The sequence below is a fragment of the Siphateles boraxobius genome, unplaced genomic scaffold (assembly GCF_051911475.1).
Source record: "Siphateles boraxobius isolate OS27281-9 unplaced genomic scaffold, OSU_SipBor_1 118, whole genome shotgun sequence".
NCBI classification, from domain to species: domain Eukaryota; kingdom Metazoa; phylum Chordata; class Actinopteri; order Cypriniformes; family Leuciscidae; genus Siphateles; species Siphateles boraxobius.
In genome coordinates, this window is record NW_027508720.1 from 2,946,962 (window position 1) to 2,953,834 (window position 6,873).

The 6,873-nt window shown below is 43.5% G+C and overlaps 1 long non-coding RNA gene across 1 annotated transcript; it reads left to right on the top strand.

Annotated features, from left to right (window-relative positions):
* Nucleotides 1-477: 477 nt before the first annotated feature.
* On the top strand, nucleotides 478-6,504 carry LOC143710761 (uncharacterized). Its single transcript, XR_013194640.1, has 3 exons — nucleotides 478-664; nucleotides 6,173-6,216; nucleotides 6,429-6,504. It is a non-coding gene; the product is annotated as an uncharacterized LOC143710761 (long non-coding RNA).
* Nucleotides 6,505-6,873: the final 369 nt, after the last annotated feature.

A 6,873-nucleotide genomic window follows, 5' to 3' on the forward strand; every position in this document is an offset into this window, starting at 1 on the left:
ACCACCTGCAAAACGCAATTCAAAACGTAAAATTAAAGGTTAGATTTCAGCTAAACTAATTAAATGTTGTAAAAGTCTGGCTTCAGTGCTACTACACCAGCTGAGTGCTATCACCACCACTTCTCAGGCAGTGACAACTACTGACGGTTATTTCTTTATAATTTTGCCTTATGCTGAGTCCTCTCTACCTCAAGCTCCTGGGTCCTCCTCTCTCCCTCCACCACCTGGGTCCTCTTTACCTCCACCACCTGGGTCCTCTCTCCCTCCACCACCTGGGTCCTCTCTCCCTCCACCACCTGGGTCCTATTTACCTCCACCACCTGCAAAACGCAATTCAAAACGTAAAATTAAAGGTTAGATTTCAGCTAAATTAATTAAATGTGGTAAAAGTCTAGCTTCAGTGCTACTACACCAGCTGAGTGCTATCATCACCCCTTCTCAGGCAAGTAAATAAGCTAATTCGTGAAATCACCTGTGTTAAGTGCAATACTTGGGAGGACGTTCAGTTTCTGAATCCAGACTTTTGCAACTCTGCTTAATTTTTGACCTGTTGAACAACATACACTTTGTCTAACCTATTTTATTGTCATTTTTAGAATGCAGAAAACATGCCAAACAGACCATCTACAATTATTCCGACATTGTGGATAAGCGTGTTGTTGGTGTAAGTATTTTTTCATAGACCTAAGTTGCATACTTCTATGTTGCTCTCGGTTACAGTTGAGAAGCACAAGAATAACTGATCTAAAGTCTTTTGCAACAAAGTATGAACATAACTCGAATATAATATTGAGGGAATGCACCGACAGCAATCTGTAGAAAAATATATTTCTGTAGCATAGCAGCTTTTTTGGCGTTTTGATTTTGGCCGCTCAGAAAATGGCAAAGTGCCGTTCGTCATGTTATGAGGTTATGTGCCATTGAAATGATTTTGGGAACGTTATGTTAAGGTCTAAAAACTGTTATGGGTGCCTTTAATGGAGAAATCCAGCGAGTTTTCACTTAGAGCTCTGTTTCTCGCGGTCACCGAGTACTGTCGGTACGAAAAAAGGGAAACTTGTGACAAAGGGATAATTGCTCGAGTTACTATGGCCAACAGCTAATCCAACCAGGCATCTACAGCACTACACTCTAGGGGCATGTCCATGAGCCCCCATGTACATTCCCACAGAGTGTAGCGCTGTAGCTGCTAGATGTAGCAACTCGAGCTAGGCAAAACCGATTGTTTCCGGGTTTTTTTTCGTACCAACAGTACTCGTGACCTCGAGAAATGTATATCTGTGTAAAAAATTGCAGGTTTCCTCATTTAGGTTCAGAGAATAAAGTAACATACTGTTCGTAAAACATGTAGGGTGCAAGTTGAGAGCATATTTTGACGATAGTGCATGTGAACTGTGGCCAGAGCGAAGTAAGACACACAAATTTGGCTGAGTCAGGCTGAGGTTAATTAATTAAAGATTTGGTTAAAGCCGACCAACAGTGGTTTTGACCAAATGGAATGTGTCAGACGATATTACAGTAGTATTTACAATCTCAATATTGTTCCACATCTGATCTGAATACTTTTTCAAGGACTAATTATAAGGGTCTTGTTTTGCCGTGGTTTTGTTTCTCTGCCTAGTGTTGTGTTCCATCATGTCTGCACCTCTTGTGTTACCTTTGTTTACTTACTGTGTCCTATTCCATGTGTTCCTTTTAGTAGGGAGGTTAAGTGACTTTTGACTTCAAGTCATGATGCAAAGGTCCCCTTTGGTATGGAAGTACCTTAGGGCCATAGAAAAAAATCTATCCTAAGACACAAGTGAGATCACATTTTGTATCTTATATGCGCACATTTTTTAAAAATGTCCGCCGACCATACTTGAGAGGCCCATATCTTTGCTTCTGTTATAGCTATAATGACAAATTTGGTATCAACGGGTACATTTTTGTGGTCAAGGAGTCCAATAAAATAGGTTCCAAGACTAAACAACAATAATGTTGTCCTTAACATGACAATTGGAGGTGAAGTATGCAATTTTTTATTAAAAAACGCATGCCAAACACACAGTCCGTTCACAACTTAATAATTTCTTCGTTTAGGTCTGCTTCGCATGTGCCCTTTACAGCACTGGCTGAAGACGCGGGTCCTGCGTCGAGCATGGGCATCCGGTCGTTTACGTCTCAAGGTTACTCAGAACTGTGTCACAGCTCTGGAGCCCTGGAAGGCGGTCGACTGGTATTAGACAGGTGTAAACCTGGGAGTAATCTCTAAACTGATAGTGGTTTCGACAGACGTCTCCAATTCGGGCTGGGGCGCCCTCTATGAGGGCGTACCGACTTTTGGCCTGTGGTCAAGCCAAGAAAAGAGCTTGCACATAAACTGTCTAGAGATGAAGGCGGTCGAGAACGCCTTGCGGTTCTTCCTTCCCCTTCTAAAGTGCCACCATGTCCTTGTCCGCATGGACAACATGTCGGTGGTTTCCTACATAAATCGCCAGGGCAGTCTGAGATCACGGAACCTTCATGCACTGGCAGAACGCATCCTTGTATGGGTTCAGCGCAACCTACTCTCGCTGAGAGCGGCGCATGTGCCAGGCCATCTTAATGTGCGTCCAGACAGGCTGTCCAGGGACAACGTTCCCCCAGGGGAATGGTCCCTCCACCCTCAGACAGTTCAGCTGTTGTGGGACACCTTTGGCACAGCAGAAGTCGACCTCTTTGCGTCTCAAGACAACGCTCAGTGTCCAATATGCTTCACAAACAACATGGACGCGCTGGCCCATCACTGGCCCAGCCGCCCTCTCTATGCTTTCCCTCCGATCATGCTGTTACCACAGGTAATCAAGCGTATAAGGGAGAACGGTTCCTGTGTACTTCTAGTAGCTCCGTTCTGGCCGAACCAAGTTTGGTTTCCGGGGCTGATGAAGCTTCAGAGCTTGCCTCCGTTGCCTGTCCCGTTGAGGAGAGATCTCCTCTCATAGGCCGGGGGTACGATTTGGCACCCACGACCTGAGCTTTGGGCTCTGCATGTGTGGGCTATCAAAGGGTACCCGTCAGTCTCCCCGACGGAGTATTAAACACGATTACGCAAGCTATAGCGCCCTCTACTAGATGGCTTTGTGCTTCCAAGTGGTCAGTGTTCTCAGGTTGGTGCTCAGCTCGCAACCTGGATCCACAAGATAGTGGGGTGTCGGAGGTTCTCTTCTTCCTACAGGAGCTCTTGGATAAGGGTAGATCCCCATCCATGCTCAATGTACATGTGGCGGCTATTGCTGCGTTTGTCAAACATTCACATGGCCAGTCACTGGGTAGGAACGACCTTGTAGTCCACTTCCTCAGGGGAGCTAGAAGGATGAACCCTCCTCGCCCCCCCTTGGACCTTTCCTTGGTCCTGGAGGCCATTAAGGGTGCCCCTTTCAAACCTCTACAGTCTGTTGACCTTAAGTATCTCTCATTGAAAACAGCCTTTCTGGTGGCTATCGCCTCAGTCAAGCTGGTGGGTGACTTACACGCACTTTCTGTTAGCGCGTCGTGCCTTGAGTTTGGGCCTAATGACTCCAAGGTCATCCTCAAACCAAGACATGATTATGTCCCCAAAGTACTTGCCACTCCTTTCAGAGCACAAGTCTCTGTGGATCTGACAGCGGATCTGACATTCTCTCGTCACAGGCGATTTTTGAGATTCGCCTTCGAGGGCCAGGCATATCAATACACAGTTCTACTGTTCGTCCTGTCCCTGGCGTCCTGTATATTATGATGTGCATGAACGCTGCTCTCGCGCCCCTGAAACTTCAGGGCATACAATTTGAACTATTTGGACGATTGGCTGATTCTAGCTCGATCTCATTCAGAGCTCATAGAACACAGGACCATATTACTCGAACACCTCGAGAATCTTGGTCTCACAGTCAATTGGGCGAAGAGCTCGCTGTCCCCCAGCCATGAAATATCCTTTCGGGGCACAGAGCTGAACTCGCTGTCAATGACAGCGCGACTATCGCCAGAGCGCATACTGAACATTGCGGCACTATAGTCCCGCTCAAGAGATTTCAGAAAATGCTGGGCCTCATGGCCTCATCATCATCAGTACTCCATCTGGGTCTGCTACGCATGCGCCCACTGCAGTGGTGGCTGAAAGCACGAGTGCCGTCTCGAGCTTGGGGCTCCGATCTGTTTCGCCTCAGGGTCAATCAGAAATGCGTCGCAGCTCTGAAACCTTGGAAGGCGACCGACTGGTACTGGAACCACCGCCTCTTCAATCTGACATTCTCTCTTCGGATCTGACAGCGAGTCTGACGTGAATCTCCTTTGCCTGGTTAGGGCCCTTAGAATTTACGTGGAATGTTCGGCTGCTTTCAGACGGTCAGGACAGCTATTTGTTTCGTTTGGTGGCCGATCTAAAGGTTTAGCCTCCCATTTTTATATCCCCATATCATATAAACTCAGGGCGCTCGCTCTTGGGTCAGTGTTGTGGTAGATTTAGCACGCACAGCGTTTTAAATTGGATTCCCGTAGCCTAAGCTAGCTTACGCAACATGAGAGTACTCTCGTAAGAGAACGTCACGTTTACTAACGTAACCTCGGTACTCTCTAGAAGAGGGAATGAGTGTTGCGTAACCCTGTCGTGCTTGTGCTACCATCTGGTTTCGCTTCAGTCGATGAAAACCAAGGAGCATCTTATCGAGCTCTGGCTTATATAGGCATAAGCCACGCCCATTCGCCCACACGCCCACTCATTGGTGCTTACGTCACGTGCAGTGCCTCGATAGGTTGCAGCAGTTGCCGCATAGCATCCAATAGGCGCGCGAGCTGCCTCGCCTAGGTCTGCTAGCTGCAGCAAGTGTGTTTTAAATTAATAAAAATTATAAGGATCATTTTTGGCTTCAGTATTCTCGAGAAAAGAGGTTTTCCCTCTAAGGTTTTTTTTCCATAGTCAACTAGCTAGCTATTTATTAGTTATCTAACATTAAAAACATTATACGAACCTCGAAGTGTTAACCTGTCACCTCTGACCTTCAACAGCTGGTTGGTGCAGATGGGATGTGTTGTTGCAGGAACTGATATGCTATAGGCTACTCCTGACTGGTCGAAATCTCATGCTACTTAGGACAAATGTAATGTACAGAAGTAGCTGCACTGCTTAAATACAAAATAAAAAAATTTTGAACGAAAAGATAAGTAAAGTCACTCTGATGACAGTTTTTATGTGAAATGTGCATATTTACCCCCAATTGTCATGGTATGGGGATTTTATTGGATTCCTTGACCCCAAAAATGTACACTTTGACACCAAATTTGTCATTATAGCGATAACAGAAGCAAAGATATGGGCTCTAGAGTATTTTCGGCGCATTGGCGGCCATTTTTGAAAAAACATGTTTATTTCTGATACAAAGTGTGATCTCACTTGTGTCTTAGGATAAATTGATTTGTATGACCCTAAGGTACTTCCATACCAAAGGAGACCTTTGCATCATGACTTGAAGTCAAAGGCCTATTTTTTGGGCTTAACCTCCCTACTATTTATTTATCCTTGCCATGTGCTTCTGTTCATTATCCCTATCTCCACCCCTCACCTGTGCCCTTCACTAGTAATATATCCTTGCATAAGTGTATAATATACAATACAGGGTGATAACACACAAAAAGCTACTATCAGTGCAATGCTATCACTTATTGTCTTACTATAGGGTGGTATACCTTGCCAAAAATGACTATGAGACTAGACCTTTTCCCCTCAGATGGTACCGACTAACTCCTCCTTCTCAAAGAATACTACTCAAGGATTTTGAGCAAAACAGATGTAATATATTACATATGAAATTATATTAGTCGTCGCTGAATCACGTTTAATCTAGAATGGTTTCCAAATGGGATATAGCCCACTGTGACAATGCCAAAAATGACCTTGATTTAATATCTGATAACTATGATAGGCCTACTATTGTAATATTCTATCCTCGTCTGGTGTTGGTATTAATTGGAAAGACATGCAAAAAGAGATGAATGAACTCAACTGAATAAATTAACTGACAACACCGAAAACATTATCTATGTATGTATTTTGTACCCTATGTTTAAGAATAAAGCGACCACTTTTGAGCGCACTCCTTTCCACTTGCATGTTCTGCATGTTGTGCTCTTGCAAATATGTTTAAAGTTATGGTTTTCTTGTTTCATCTATTTTCAGGGGAAAGAAGAAGTCAGGGTGAAATGGACATCTTGCGCAAAATGGTAAGTCCTACCCTGGAAACAGATGTACATACAGACTATATGACCGTCAATGAGGTCATTTTGAATTTGTTTATTATTTGTCTATTTGGACATTCACTCTCAGATATATTTTCATCAGTTCAAAAGGACCAATACATAGTTTTGTATTTGTTTTCAATGTAAGTGTTTCAGTTGTCCTATTAATAACCTTTTTTACATTCCTTTTTGGACAGTGGGAAAGAATGGCCTGACTCGTGGGAGCCAGCAGAACAATACCAATGATTGGCATCTATTAATGAAATATTTTATTTTTTTGTTTCATCTTCTCAAAAATTAATAAAGTTTTTTTGTATTTTTATATTGTAATTGTTGGTCAGATCCGAAATAAAAATGTATTCATGTCAACTTTTGTTCATTGATTTGGATATTTTCTTTTATACTTTGAATGTTTCAATACATTAAAATCATTACATATACATGTTTTTTGTGTGTTATTGTTGAAAGAAAGCAATAGGCTTTTAGAAAATAAACCTGTAAAAATAAAAGGTGCCTGGAGGAGCCTTTTGCGGTTCTTCACTTTGCCACACTGGCGGAACTGTCTGTAGATCCTCTAGGAACCCTTTAAAAAGGGGTGGTTCTCCGAGGAACCATACAGTTTTCCTGAGGAACTCTTATATA